This window comes from Pleurodeles waltl, chromosome 1_2 (assembly GCF_031143425.1).
Source record: "Pleurodeles waltl isolate 20211129_DDA chromosome 1_2, aPleWal1.hap1.20221129, whole genome shotgun sequence".
Classification (NCBI taxonomy): Eukaryota; Metazoa; Chordata; class Amphibia; order Caudata; family Salamandridae; genus Pleurodeles; species Pleurodeles waltl.
The window spans coordinates 172,190,470-172,203,300 of NC_090437.1; positions in this window are offsets into that span (position 1 = coordinate 172,190,470).

Below are 12,831 nucleotides of genomic sequence, written 5' to 3' on the forward strand. Positions count from 1 at the left end.
CAGGGATATACAAGCAAAAGAGGGGTCTAAAGAAGAGGAGTGGGAGCTGGCCCGTAGGCCGAGGGTGCCAATTAATATGGATAATTGGACACCAGCTTTTTTGATTTTTGCAAGCATTTATTGCGAGAAATACCCTGACAGGGCTATAGCACTATTTAAATATATGGACATTATTATGAAAGCGCAAATGCATTTTGGGGGCTTTGCCTGGCTGAGTTACGATGAAGAGTTCAGAGCCCGATGATCATCAATCCAGACAAGCCATGGGGGGATGTAGACCCAGAATTATGGATGCAATGGATGGCGTCGTCGCAGTCCATGGTATCGACCCATACGGCCAGTGGTTTGCCGGTGGTTTATAAGCCGTTTCAGGCACGTCCCGTCCCGGGAGGGGAGGGCGTGGGACAGAGAACAACACCCAGCACGACTGGAGCTTGCTGGAACTTCAACAAGGGGTTCTGCTCCAGACATCCTTGTAAATTTAAACATGACTGCTCCAAATGCGGGGGCCGTCATCCGGTCACACAATGTTTTTCACTTTCCAGCCCTGCTGAGCAATGGAGGGCTACAAAAGGCAGAGGGACACAGGTCGCTCCTGCTCCAAAGGGGGCCTACGCCAGTTAAGTTAGATTTCATCATACCATGGCTGCACAGATACCCGGATAGGGCAGCTGCGCTTAAGTTAGCGGAAGGTTTTCAGGATGGTTTCAGGGTCAGTTACCAAGGCCCACGGGGGAGGCGCTGGGCATACAATTTGCGGTCTGCAAACAGGTGGTAAGAAAAAAGTTGGACAAGGAACTATCATTGGGCAGAATTGCGGGCCCATTTTATGAGTGGCCGAGCCAGGATTTGATGATCTCCCCACTGGGAGTCGTGCCAAAGAAGGCCCTGGGTGAGTTCAGGTTGATCCATCACCTGTCATGGCCGGAGGGCACATCTGTTAACGATTTCATTGCAGCAGAAGACACCAGAGTGGTGTATGCATCTGTGGACGATGCCATTAAATTGGTCAGGGCGTGTGGCTATGGGGCAGAACTGGCAAAATGCGATATACAATCAGCTTTCAGGCTATTGCCGATACACCCAGGGGATTTTGATTTGCTGGGGATGCAGTTTGAAGCAGCAATCTATGTGGACAGGGTCTTGCCCATGGGTAGCGCGATTTCATGCACCCTGTTCGAAGCCTTTAGCACCTTCGTGCAGTGGGTCTTTGTCAAGAAAAGTGAGCATTATGCGGTGACCCATTACTTGGATGATTTCTTGTTCGTAGGGAAAAAGGATTCGGGGTATTGCCGGAAGCTCTGACAAGTTTTCAGGACATGGCGCATCAGATGGGGGTGCCTTTGGCACCCGAAAAGACTGAAGGCCCCGCATCGGTCCTCACCTTTCTGGATATTGAGTTAGACTCCATTACAATGACGGCCAGACTACCAGCACAAAAAGTACAGGACATGCTGTTTTTCTTGGGTACAGTGAAGGAGGCACGAAAAATCGATTTGCAACCAGCTCAGAAGCTGTTGGGGTACCTTAATTTTGCTTGTAGGGCAGTCAGGGGGGGAGGACGGTTTGCAGGCGATTGGGGTTGTCCATGTCAGGCGCGGTGATGCCACATCACAGAATAAGAGTTTCAATGGGACTCAGAGAGGATGTTAGGGTGTGGGAAACATTTCTGAAACAATTCAATGGGGTATCCATGTGGTTCTGTGAGGAGGACAGTATGTCAGGTGCAGATATTTTCAGATGCGGCAGGAGCACATGGTTTTGGGATTTTCTGGGATGGCAGATGGTGCGCAGAGGCGTGGCCAGCACTATGGTGACAACAAGGGAGAAGTATTGCTTTTCTGGAATTTTTTCCCCTTTTGGTGGCCATGGAAGTATGGGGACAGGAGTTAGTAAATAGGACAGTTTTATTCAGAATCGACAACATGGCTGTCGTGGAGCTGGTGAACAGACAGAAGGCGAGAGATCTGAGGGTTTTGCGCTTGTTGTGCCGCTTTATGTTGCAGTGCTTATCCCTGAATGTGATCTTTAAAGCTGTCCATATACCAGGTGTTTTCAATGAGATTGCGGATTCCCTGTCTCGTTCACAGTGGCAGCGTTTCCGCAACCTGGTGCCAGGAGCAGAACAGACCAAGATATCGGTCCCGGCAGACATTTGGGAATGGGGGGCATGATGATCACAGGGCTGGTGGAGATGTCTTTAGCGGAATCCACTCGGCGAAGTTACCGGCTGGCCTGGTTGGATTTTCAGTATTTTGAGCGGTTTACAGGAAATTTTTGGGGACAGAGCGACAAACAGCTAGAGCATCGGGCGTTGCGCTTCGTGCTGTGCATGATTCAGAAAGGTTTATCAGCAGCCGGGGAAAATTGGCAGGTGTATCGTTTTATGGGAAATTGTTTTATGATCACGGCCTGGCAAGAAACGATCTGTTGGGGAGGATGTTAAAAGGTTGGGGCAGAATTAAAGCAGTAGAGGGTAGAGCGGCCAGGGAACCCATTGATTTTGATTTGATACTGGAGTTGTTACACGTACTGCCGATATGTTGCGCAGACGAATACGAGTTAGCACTTTTCCGCTTATGTATGGTGTGGATGTTTTTTGGAGCTTTTCGAGTGTCAGAGTGGTTGGGTGTTGGGGCAGCGGTTGGTATACACTACAGGGAGGTGTGCGTGCACAGCGATCGATTGAGGATCTGGCTTAGACGATCGAAAACCGACCAGCTAGGCAGGGGAAAGTGGGTATGGTTAGAAAAAGGGGGCAATGTGTTGGCCTGCCCAGTTACGAAATGGAGCAAGTTTCAATCCTCATGTATGTCGAACAGGGAAGCTGGGGTTTTTGTGCACAGATCAGGGTCCAAGCTCACGAGTTTTCAACTTTTACGCGTATTGAGGATGGTGCTGGGACGTACGGGCCGCCGGGCCATGGATTTTGGCACACATTCGTTTAGAATTGGGCCAGCTACGGCTGTGGCGCATTTGGGTTCGGACTGTGCGAAGATCAGGGCGATAGGCCGCTGGAAATCAAGGTGTTGTGAACGATACGTTAGAACCTGAGATGTGAGGAGTGACAGCTGCAGGGTTTTTGGACAGGGGGGGGTTATATTTAAAAACACATGTTACAGTTATTTTTCCATTGCAGGAGATGCGTTTGGTCCATCGCAGGGCAAGATGGTAACATGGCTGGTTGGCCATTCATTTGTCCACTGGGCAGCGAAGTTCGTGGAGAAACAGATATATGTTCGGGCCCTGGGACTATTCAGCAGGCGTCACGAGGTGCTATGGTGGGGAAAGAGCGGCATGCGGTGGGGTAACCTGCTTCCTTTCAGAACAGCTAACTTATTGAACTAGGGATGTCCGGATTTGTTAATCATCCATTTAGGAGAGAATGATCTGGTAAAATTATCAGGACTCACGCTACTGCAGCACATGCAGAGAGACTTGGAGATTATCAAGCAAAAACTGCATGGTACATGCTTGGTATGGACAGAATTTGTTCCCCGTAGAGTGTGGAGAGGGGCAGTAAAATATGGAGCCATGGAGCGGGCTCGAAGGAAGCTTAACAGAGCGATGAGGGTTTTTTGCTGGGCACAAGGGATAAAAATACTGAAGCATGAGAACATTACAGAGCAGGAGGTAGCACTATTCAGAGACGATGGTGTTCAGCTGTCCACACTAGGAAATGCATATTATCTGACAGATCTGAGACTGCTGGTTGAGGAGTTGTGGGGAGAGAACTTGTGGATTACAAACAAGAAATGAGAAGTCCTGGTTGCAGTAGAGTGGCCTTAGGGGGGGTGGGGCAGCAAAACGCCAAATGGGTTTGTGCTGGTCGGCAGTAGATGGGGGAGGGTGGTGAGTGAGATGCAGGCTTGGCCACCCTTCCAGGGAATAAACAAGCAGGTGAAGGCTCTGAGTGGGGGTACACACGAACCAAATGGGGCATGAAAGGAAAAGGGGAGTGCGTAGGGGAATGGAAACAAAATAAGGGTTTGTAGGGGAATGGATGAGCGAGGAGATGTTAAAGGGAGGGCGTTATTAAAGTTGCGGTTTACGTTTTAAAGTTAAGGTTATGTTGCTTATGCAATCCTGTCCTAATAAATGACCTTTTACACTAAAACAGTTGTCACGGAATTATTTCCCGATGGGGCACCGAGTCCCCAGGAACAGCCAAGCCTCCTCCTATATGTCCCGCGCCATAGGAGGTGGTAGGGCACTTATGGCATGCAGCGCGTAAAATACAGACACGCCCCGTCCTCGGGCATCACTGCAGTATGGGACACCGAGTCCACAGGAACAGCCAAGCCTCCTCCTGTATGTCTCGCGCCGGAGAAGGTGGTATGGTGCTTATGGGCAGCACAGGAACGTGGGACACTGAGTCTACAGGAACAGCTAAGCCTCCTCCTGTACGTCCCGTGCCGTGGGAGGTGGTAGGGCATTTAAGAGCATGCGGGGCAGGAAAAACAGGCACGTCCCCTCCTCAGGCAGCATAGCGGTATGGAACACTGAGTCCCAAGAACAGCAAAGGCTCCTCCTGTACGTCTCTAAGGTAAAAATAAAGGGCCTGCAAGAATAACACTTTCAGCAACAACAATGGATGAAGTCCAACACTTAACCTATATATTGAAAATCTAAATTTTTGATTTCAGCATTAACCCCAAATAAATTAAGTTTAAAACACCATCTTCAAAATTCCAATGTTAGAACATTCTCCCATGTTTCCTAACAACTCTTAGCTACAACTAACTACATCACTGGTTATGATCTGTCTGACCTATTACAATATAGACTTTATTAGCGGGTTGATATATCTTTGAGCAGGTCATAGACCATTGTGTCAAATTGCACACCGACTGGTGGCAACCTTGTCCACGTATGCCACTGATATACTTATCAGTGGCATTTTAGAATGGCTATTCACTGGACCTCACAAAATCTTCAGTCTAATGAATAATATTGAGGCAAAAGTCATTTTGCAACCCCCTGGAATGCTTGTGAATGTAGGGCTGGAGGCCTGCAAGAGAGAGGAGAACTCTGTCCTGCGTTTGAATTCTTAATTGAGAACTATTTTCTAAAGAAGCCTGAGCTCTTTAATAGTGTACAGGGTGCTTTAAAAATGTTCACATTGAAGGAAAGGCACCTGAAAAGATTACAGTGATCCCTTGGACCTCTTTCTGCTTTTACCAGGGTCCATAGACATGATTCCCAAAAGGGATGCTGTCTCATTGTTACAGCTTTCCCATTGAAAATCAGTTATCACACCAAAGTAGGTATCTGTAACTGATCAAGGATTTATCATTGTTATATACCCTTGCGATTCTTAAATAGGAATCTTAAATAAAATGTAAAATGTAAATTAGCACTTGTATAGCGCACTACTCACCCGTTAGGGTCTCAAGGCGCTGTACTCATACCGCTATGGAACCCCTCCTGGCTTTTCCCTGTGAGGCGCCCACTCCTGAGCACCCCCAGGGTGAAGCCAGGCATCCAAGCGCTGTTGGGGCCGTTGTGGAGATTAAGCAAGCTATTGCCCAGAGTTGCAGAGTGGGACCCATGAATTAGATTAGGCACCGAGGCGAGAATTATCTGGTCAAGGGGAATTGAGCCCAAGACCTGCCGAAGCGGGACTTGAACCCTGGTCTTGAGCCAGATCTCTGCTTCAGGGTCTGCCGCTCTAACCATTGAGCCACACTTCTCTAGGAGGGGACGTCCCTTACGTGATCCTCCTTTTTGTTTTTGGTAAATGGTCACAAGCTCTTTTGTGAGTCAGAACACTTTTTTGTGATTTTGAATGTCATAACCTATGGATCTGAAAAAAAACCTTGGTGAATTAGGTCCTAGCCTCCCAAAATTCTTATTAGCAGACTTTAGTGTGTTGAGAACCAATCTGTAGCTTAAACTGAAATCCTTTCTCTGGCTCCTTACAGAGACGCATATGAGATGAAGAATGCTACATTTATTATCAAAGCCACAGGCTACTTTAAAAAACAAGCAAATCACTTTGCACCATTCGGAGTTTTGAGAACGGCAAAGTCTAAGTCAGGAGCAGACATCAAAAACATGGAGGGAGACACTTGAGAATCCAAGGACCAAAACTATGTAACACCATAATCCCATCCCTGAGAACACAACACAACTTACTTTGACTTAGGAAAACTGAAAAATATTACTGTTTAGGTAAGCATTTGAACATGGGTGTGATGGCATAAACAAGGTGCCTTCCCTTTCAAACTTAGCCTTACCCACCAACTTTAAATCTTGTGGATCATTGTTAATGCTTGGTAATTTTAGTGATGACCTATACTTCAGTTCAGTATATCACCCCAAACAAAAATGTACAGAATATAATGGTGTTCAAAGAGTATATATAAAATATACACAAACTGACAGCTGTGATACAATCACCAGAAGTCTTGAGGCTATATGACTGATCTTAACTTGTAATGCTGCCTTTTGTATATGCAAAGCACTCACAAGTTGACATTATGGGGGTCATTACAACATTGGCAGTAAAAGGCGCTTACCGCCGTGCAGAAGACCGCCAATACACCGCCGCGGAAATCCGCCACAGCTATTATGACCCACATCTCGGAATCCGACGAAATTCAGACACCCACATAAGACCGCCACACCAAAGGTCAGTGATAAACTGGCGAAAACAAATCCTCCACCGTCACGCCAACAGAAATACGCCCATGCTATCACGACCCACGAATCCATGCGGCGGTCTTTCAACCGCGGTAATCCATTGGCAGTACACACCGCCGCGCTCAAAAGACACACACATCTCCAAAACACCGCCACATTGGACAATTCAAAATACACACACCTGATACACATACAAACACCACTCCCACACACCCAACACAATATAAAACACACACCCACAAACCCCTACGACCAAACATTTTTGACGAAGGCCAGAGAAAGCACAGCATAAACAACCCCACCACACAGAGGCACACAACACCATCACCCACACAACATCCACGCACAAAACACCCCACACCACTACACATCACCACACTCATCACCACATACACCACCCCAAACATCACCTACACCACCCCATGGCACGGCAAAGACACCCCAGGTTCTCAGAGGAGGAGCTCAGGTTCATGGTGGAGGAAATCGTACGGGCAGAGCCGCAGCTATTTGGATCACAGGTGCAGCACACCTCCATAGCTAGGAAGATGGAGCTATGGCGAAGAATAGTCGACAGGGTCAACGCAGTGGGACAGCACCCAAGAAATCGGGAGGACATCACGAAGAGGTGGAACGACCTACGGGGGAAGGTGCGTTCCGTGGTCTCCAGGCACAACATCGCGGTTCAGCGGACTGGCGGCGGACCCCCACCTCCTCCCCCACAACTAACAACATGGGAGGAGCAGGTCTTGACCATTATGCATCCTGAGGGCCTCGGAGGAGTCGGTGGAGGAATGGACACTGGTAAGTCAAATCTTAACTATCATATCCCCCACCCTACCTGCATGCTATCACACACCCCCACCCCCTCCCCTATCACTCCAACTCCTCACTAATGTACTAATAACACAAACCACCCATCCCAAGACCAAGCCCTGCATGACACAACAAAGCATTGACACCCCCTCACTAAAGCATGCCCACTGCACATACCCATAACAGCCCCCCAACCATCATCACACAAGCCCCCACACAGGAATGCTAGCACTGGGGTACACGCTCACCCACCCATTGGACACCATGACACACACAGATGCAATAATCATGCTTTTACACCCCTGCAGGACCACTACCTAACGTCACCAGACAGGAGGGTCCAGACATCTCCACCCCACCAACAGAAGAGGGCCACAGTGATGACAGCAGCTCTGGCCAACTGGATCCAGATGACCAGCCCGGACCATCGTGGGCCTCGGGACAGTCGGTTCCCCTCGCACAGGCACAGCCCAACACAGACCTTCCACCCTCTGGAAACACCAGCACAGCACCCACCCAGCGGGAACATACCTCCGTCACCAGGACAAGTCAATCAGCTGTGTGTCCACCACTACAGAGAACCCACCACCCCAACAACCACAGGGACCTGGGGGCAGTGGTAGTGGGCACACGGTCCAGGGGACGGAGGCCCAGGAACACAGGGGAACTGGGAGGGCTGCTGTGCGACGGGGGCGGACAGGCCAAGGGAACCCACTCTCCACGAGGCCCTCTCCTCCATCATGGGAGCATACCACCACTCCCAGGAGAGGATGGATACGATCCTGGCCAAGTTTCAGGAGATCCAGCGCCTGCAGGAGAAACAGTATTTGGGGTTCAAGGAGGAACTCAGAACCATCAGCTCCGCCCTGGGCACCATCATAGGGTTGCTGAAGGACATACAGAACACCATGAGGGACACCGTGGCACTCCAAGGGGCCCCTGACACTAGCATGGACGATGAACTGCCCACCACCTCCGACGGCGCTAGTGGACAGGACGCCCCGCCACAGGACCACCACCCCCCCTGCAGACGGAGAACCACCCCACAAGCGGTCCCTGAGATCCAGGAACAGGACAGAGCATGATGGCAAGACCCCCGCCAAGAAATGAGACCACCCTAATTGTCATCCCACTGTCCCACTTTGTAACCCTGTCCACATTGGAACTGCCCCAGCTGCACTTCCTATGCCCATATGGGCAGTGCACCTGTGAGACTAATAGACTGGACTCTGCCATGGACATTCCTCCACCATCACCCCTCACCATATTACCACCCCCTCCAATATTTAGCACTTCAATAAACACCCTTAAAGCACAAAACAATCTGGAGTCAGTCTGTGATTTAGAAAATGTGTATTAGCTATGACAGTGACAAAATCCATTCTCAAATGTAATGTCAACATACCTATGTCACACATCACAAGTCCATGAAGGATGCATGCAGATGACACACGTTGGTAACCACACCTGTGAAACCGTAATGGAAATGTACAACTCAGTTACCAAATACTGCTTGAAATTGACAGACAGGATAGAGGTAGAAGTGTGAAAGTACATGTAGTAGTCAAGAAAGTGTTCTCACCTGTGTGTCACTGGAAATATTGCTGGATGACTGAGTCCCTGTTGTCAATGTCTTCTTCCTCTGCTTCCTCCTCATCACTGTCCACAGGCTCCACAGCTGCCACAACACCGTCATCTGGACCATCCTCCTGCAGAAAAGGCACCAGGCGTCGCAAAGCAAGATTGTGAAGCATACAGCAGGCGATGATGACGATGATGATCTGGCACACCTTCCTTGGTGAGTAGAATAGGGAACCACCTGTCATATGGAGGCACCTGAACCTGGCCTTCAGGAGCCCGAAGGTGCGTTCGATCACCCTCCTAGTCCGCCCATGGGCCTCATTGTAGCGTTCCTCTGCCCTGGTCCTGGGATTCCTCACTGGGGTCAGTAGCCATGACAGGTTGGGGTAACCAGAGTCCCCTAATAGCCACACCCGGTGCCTCTGGAGTTGACCCATCACATAAGGGATGCTGCTATTCCGCAGGATGTAGGCATCATGCACAGAGCCAGGGAACATAGCATTTACCTAGGAGATGTACTGGCCTGCCAAACATACCATCTGTACATTCATGGAATGATAACTCTTCCGGTTCCTGTTCACCTGTTCACTCCTGTGGGGGGGGGGGACCAGAGCTACATGGGTCCCATCAATGGCACCTATGATGTTAGGGATATGTCCAAGGGCATAGAAGTCACCTTTAACAGTAGATAAATCCTCCACCTGAGGGAAAACGATGTAGCTCCGCATGTGTTTCAGCAGGGCAGACAACACTCTGGACAACACGTTGGAAAACATAAGCTAGGACATCCCTCATGCCATGGCCACTGTTGTTTTTAAATACCCACTTGCAAGGAAATGGAGCACTGATAGCACCTGCACTTGAGGGGGGATTCCTGTGGGATGGTGGATTGCTGACATCAGGTCAGGCTCCAACTGGGTACACAGTTCCTGGATTGTGGCACGGTCAAACCTGTAGGTGATGATTAAATGTTGCTCCTCCATTGCCAACAGGTCCACCATCGGTCGGTACACAGGAGGATTCCGCCATCTCCTCACATGTCCCAGCTGACGGTGCCTAGGAAGGACAACAGCGACCACAGAGTCAAGCAACTTAGAGGTATGTACCCACAGCTACACAGAACACGAAACATAATCCAAAAAGTTGTCTGTAAGTGTGTTGAGTCCAGGCTTAGGTATGTGTGACGCAGTTGAAAATGAAGCCATGTGGGCCCCCGAAATGGCGGCTGCCTGACCTCTAAAGTAGGACAATGGGATGTGAGGTAACTGCTTTGGCGTTGTTCACCGTCGCGGTAGGCGGTTGAAGACCGCTGCGCAATGCTGCATTGGTTAACATTGGACCCTATGGGTCCCAGGAGCCAATGACGAAGTGCGCCGGCGGTGATGATACGCACCGCCGCGGACGTGACCGCTATTTTCTATCTGTTCAATCACTCGATACCTGATCTTCGACAGGAGAGGACCTATACTGCAAGTGCTGCTGTGACCTCGGTCTGGAAGAGACAATGGCTCGTGCGTCTGGGGAAAGGGCCCCTGCCTTCACTGTACAGGAGTTGCAGAAGCTCGTGGACGGGGTCCTCCCCCAGTACATGCTACTCTACGGTCCTCCAGACCAACAGGTGAGTACATAGGGTGCAAGTTGTTTGGGCTATGCATGGGTGGAGAGGGCTGGTTGTAAGAAGGAAGGGGGCAGAGTTCTGCGAGCATGAAGGACTGTGAATGCAAGTGCCACATGGCAAGGGCAGGGATGTGGGCCACTCACTTCGACAGTGCAGTTGGTAATGACTTATCTTCTTCCCCTGTACATGTCATGTAGGTCAGCGCCCACCAGAAGAAGGATATTTGGCGTGCCATTGCCAAGGACGTCCGGACCCTGGGAGTCCACCAGAGACGGAGCACCCACTGCCGTAAAAGATGAGAGGACATTCGCCGCTGGAGCAAGAAGACGGCGGAGGCTCAGCTGGGGATGGCCTCCCAACGTGGGAGGGGTGCCCGTCGCACCATGACCCCCCTTGTGTTCCGGATCCTGGCGGTGGCCTACCCTGAGTTGGACGGGCGCTTGAGGGCATCACAGCAGACACAAGGGGGTGAGTACAACATCATTCTGCGGACTTTGCGCGCAGTGAAGGTGTCTGGGTGGGGGAGGAGGGCTATGGGTTTCCCTAGGCCAGGGCGAGTTCCGTAGGCTAGGCCCCTCCGTAATGGAGGCCATGTGGCACTCCACCCCACCTCTGTAGAGTGCCAAGTACAGGTATACATGCCCCTGTGTCATCTATGTGTGCTGAAGTCCACCATAGCCATGTAGGCCATATCCCAGGAACTGCATCTGTAGAGCCCAACAGCACGGCGTAGTGCAGGGGGCGGTTGTGTCTGTATTGTCCGCCATCGGTAGCGGTAAGCCATGCACTCAACCTGTCTTTCTTCTGTTGTTCCCCCCCCCCCCTTTTTGTGCTCTCCCTGTTCTTTTGTGCATCAGCATCATCAGGCAGTGGTACAGTTGCACACAATGGTACAGCTGCATCCCACATGGCCATGGAGGGCCACACCACGGACTCTGAATACACCAGTGGGATGGAGGGCGAGGGGAGCTTCACGGCGGTCACCGGATCAGCAACCAGCGACACAGACTCATCCTCCGATGGGAGCTCCCTTGTGGTGGCGACAAAATCTGTGCCCCCCACTTCTACAGGTACAGCCGCCACCCCCCCTACCAGCACCGCCCTCCCAGCAGCCCCTCAGCCTTCGCCCCGTGCCCGCTCACCCAGGAGGGTGGGCATCACCTTCGCCCCAGGCACCTCAGCCCCTGCCCCTGTCACCTCTGCTGCCCTCAGTGAGGAGGCCATTGACTTCCTCAGGTCACTCACTGTTGGGCAGTCTACCATTGTGAATGCCATCCAGGGTGTAGAAAGGGAGTTGCAACACACTAATGCATTCCTGGAGGGCATTCATTCTGGTCAGGCTGCCCATCATCAAACCCTGCAATCTCTGGCCTCAGCACTGATGGCATCCATTGTCCCTGTCTCTAGCCTCCCCCCTCCAACTTCCTCCACCCAGACCCAATCCCCTGTACCTCTACCTATCCCAAGCATCAGACCAGCCTGCACACATGTCAACACACAAGGGAAGCTCAGGCAAACATAGGCACCACACATCCCACAGGCACTCACACAAGCATCACACACATACAGACACAGCAACATCCACTGCCTCCACTGTGTCCCTCTCGTCGTCGTCTCCCTCCTCCCTCCCAGTGTCGTCTACACTCTCACCTGCATGCACTACCACTACAGCTACTAGGACCCGCACCAGCACACCCACCACCACCATTTACACGTCCCCTGTGTCCTCTCCCAGTGTGTCTGTGACGCCCCCTCCCAAAGTACACAAACGCGGGCACACACACACCCAACATCTATCCACCTCACGACAGCCTCCAGCACATGCACCTGCACCCAAATCATCAAAAGTTACACCTCCTACAACCACCTCCTCTTCCTCCACTCCCAGACCCCCTCCAGCTACCTGTACCAGTGTTTCTAAGAAACTTTTCCTGAGCAACCTTGAACTCTTTCCCACCCCCCCCTCCAATTCATAAGTCCCATACTAGCACCTCAGCCAAAAAATCTCCGGTACCAGTGGTGCCTGTTAGAGGTATGTGGAGTGCACCGGGCACCAGGGCAGCCAGTGTGACACGGAGCCAAAGCACATCCAGTCCCCCCCCTGTGAAGCACCAGAAGTTGGACAATGCCCGACGGGATAGGGGGAAGACTCCAGCCCGCAAAGCCGCTCACAA